General features: G+C 34.7%; 1 protein-coding gene across 6 annotated transcripts in view; it reads left to right on the plus strand.

The window, feature by feature from the left end:
* Positions 1–2,703, plus strand: part of LOC106468186 (serine/threonine-protein kinase D1-like) — a 121,961-nt gene that overhangs the window by 28,328 nt on the left and 90,930 nt on the right. Inside the window, exon 1 of one of the 6 annotated variants that reach the window (XM_022396502.1) lies at positions 1,082–1,105. The exons of the other annotated variants lie outside the window; for them this stretch is intronic. The gene's annotated coding sequence lies outside the window, so the exon portion shown is untranslated. Of the gene's footprint in view, positions 1–1,081; positions 1,106–2,703 lie in introns of those variants that run through there. 6 annotated transcript variants of the gene reach the window in all.

A 2,703-nucleotide genomic window follows, 5' to 3' on the forward strand; every position in this document is an offset into this window, starting at 1 on the left:
TTCATTTCGAACTCCTCAATCAACAGCGAACTGTCAATGTAGAGATCTATAGTCAGCACCTGGAACGTTGAAATTAAGCCCTTCATCAGAAACGCCCTTCACTCGTCAATCGGAAATGTGTTCTTCTTCTCCACGACAATGCACTTTCAGTTGTGGCACGTTTGACACAACGCAAGATTATGGAGTTGGGTTGTGAAGTTCTCCCCCACCCACCATATTCTCCAGATCTGTCACCATCAGATTACCATCTTTTTTGTTCGCTGCAATACCATCTTAATGGGAAAACGTATGCAAATGTAGAAGGTGTTAAAGAGGACATCGAAATGTTTTTTGCCTCAAAGCCAAGTGATTTCTTCAATCAAGATATTAACAACCTGATTGTAAGATGGAAAAGCATCATCGATAAGAATGGAGACCATTTCATGTAATAAATGTTTTGTTTTGATATTTTAGTTGTTCGGGTTTTTACCATCTAAAAAAGTGACATTAATATCTTGACGACCTAATACATTAATTATTACTCAAATTATTATTTCAGTCATTCTTAATGTATCAAGCGTCTATATGCAAAGAAAAGCCAAAAATTATGCTTTTTGTGATTCAATGTAGATATAGGCTAAAGGTTCTTTTCGGGGTTTACGGCATAACCGGGTTTCATTTGCCCGGGCCCCTGGGCAGTTGCCCTCTTTGCAACCCCCATTTTCGGTGGGCCTACAGATTAAAGTAATATTTCAATGATATACTTTTGTATTGACATAATCAGTTCATATTTTGATGAAGAGTAATCAACAAGATAGTAGAAAATTTTATGTCATCGCTGATTATAAAAATTAGTTTTCCATATTGACCGATGTCTTGAAAGACCGATAATTTTTGTATTACAAAACTCGCATGAGCGTATTTGAGGTAATTATGTGCATATTAATTCGTGCACATCTACATGTGTGCGCTCGTTTGTGTGCTGTGTGTATAACATATGGAATAATCAATATTTGTTGTAGCAGTGTAACATGACAGTTTTCGGCTTTGTTGACAAGTTGACGGTAAAAGTAGATGCGTGTTGACACCGTAAGTAAGCTGATCACTGTTACATGTGTGTTACTGGGTGAATATATACAACTGTGGCATGCCTTGAAAATATTTTAAGTACCGTGATGTTTAATTTTGTAGCATATTTTGTTGTGACCTTCAAATTGCTGACTTGTTTGTATAACGTCCACTGGCTGGGTAGTAGGCTCAAAACACTAGCGTAGTGTTATGAGGCTAGGCTCATGGCACCCACCATTGTTTCAGTCTCACCATACTGTTGATCTGAAAACACTACTTTGAACGAACATAATGAGCACATGATGAATGTATTATTTAAAATCATATTTATAATATTAATTTTTATGGGTATAACATAATACAAAAGAATTAGTCTTAATAGATTATTTTAAGACAGTTTTTATTATCTAAAATACATCTGAAAGTGATCTTGTGTAAATACATTATACGAGGGACGTCGTAAGTACATGATAGAGTGATATTTTGAAAAACAAATTCTCAGTTTAACGCGACTGAAATATTTAAAAGGAATAAGTCTTACCAGAATGATCCCAGCCTCTGCGCATGTTTTTAAAGCTGAGATATACCTCTTAAAAACCATAAAATCTTTCTGGCGGACCCGCTAGGTGATCACCCTATTTAAAAAATATAATATGAAAACATGACCAGAGGTTTCGCACATCAGTTTATTTAACAAAAACGGAAAACTTTCTTAGATTATTTAACATTTCTGTTCTGTGAAATGATTCTTTGGCAGGATCCTCTAAAAACAAAGCCACAGAATTGGGTCCGTTTTTATAAATGCAGTGGGTTCTGAGTATGAGTAGTAATAGTCCGTTTTGTTTTCATAAATGCAGAGTGTTCCTAGCCTGAAGGTTTTTATATTGGTCTCAAAACCCTCCAAGAGTTCAAACTAGGCCTAAAACACTATTGTAGTGTCGAAGTTCTTAGACCGGTAGGGTTCAGTTATTGTATTGTATTGGGTAATTTAGTTTTTTGCCTGTTACAGAATTGTGTGAAATCAATCATTTATTATGTAAAACTAATTGGGGACGCCAACAGTAATTAGTGGGAATAATTGCACTATTTCTGTTTAAATTTTACATTAATTTATATCCATGTGACAAACAGGGTCATGGACCTACAAGGAGTTTGGCGCATAAGTAGTTTAAAAAATGTATTTAAAAAGCCAATGTGACTCGGACCCTGTCATAATTCTATATGGTTAAGGAATAAAAACTTTTGTAAACATACAAATTTATGAAAAGTATACTACACACGTATGCACGCGCACACATATATAGTGAATTTTGTTTTACATCTTCAGGCCTATGATATTTAAGTATTTGAATATATGGAAAACAATATCCAAAGAGTTGAACATAGTAACTGTTCTAAGGCCCTGAGGTGTTGCAGTTCTGTTTAAGAAAAATGTCAATGTTTTATTCCCAGTAAGTTTACATTGCTGCTTTAATTATAGACTCTTGCTCAGATCGGCCTGTTGGAATTTCTTTCTTTAATCACTAATATAGCTATACATGTTTATACCGTTCAGAATGAGGTTTTTTTTATCCAATAACGACTAATTTGCCATGTGGATGTTTATTACTTATAATAATCTGGTAGTCAACAATCCCATGGTAGTCAACAATCCCA

Source organism: Limulus polyphemus, unplaced genomic scaffold, assembly GCF_000517525.1.
Source record: "Limulus polyphemus unplaced genomic scaffold, Limulus_polyphemus-2.1.2 Scaffold2907, whole genome shotgun sequence".
Classification (NCBI taxonomy): Eukaryota; Metazoa; Arthropoda; class Merostomata; order Xiphosura; family Limulidae; genus Limulus; species Limulus polyphemus.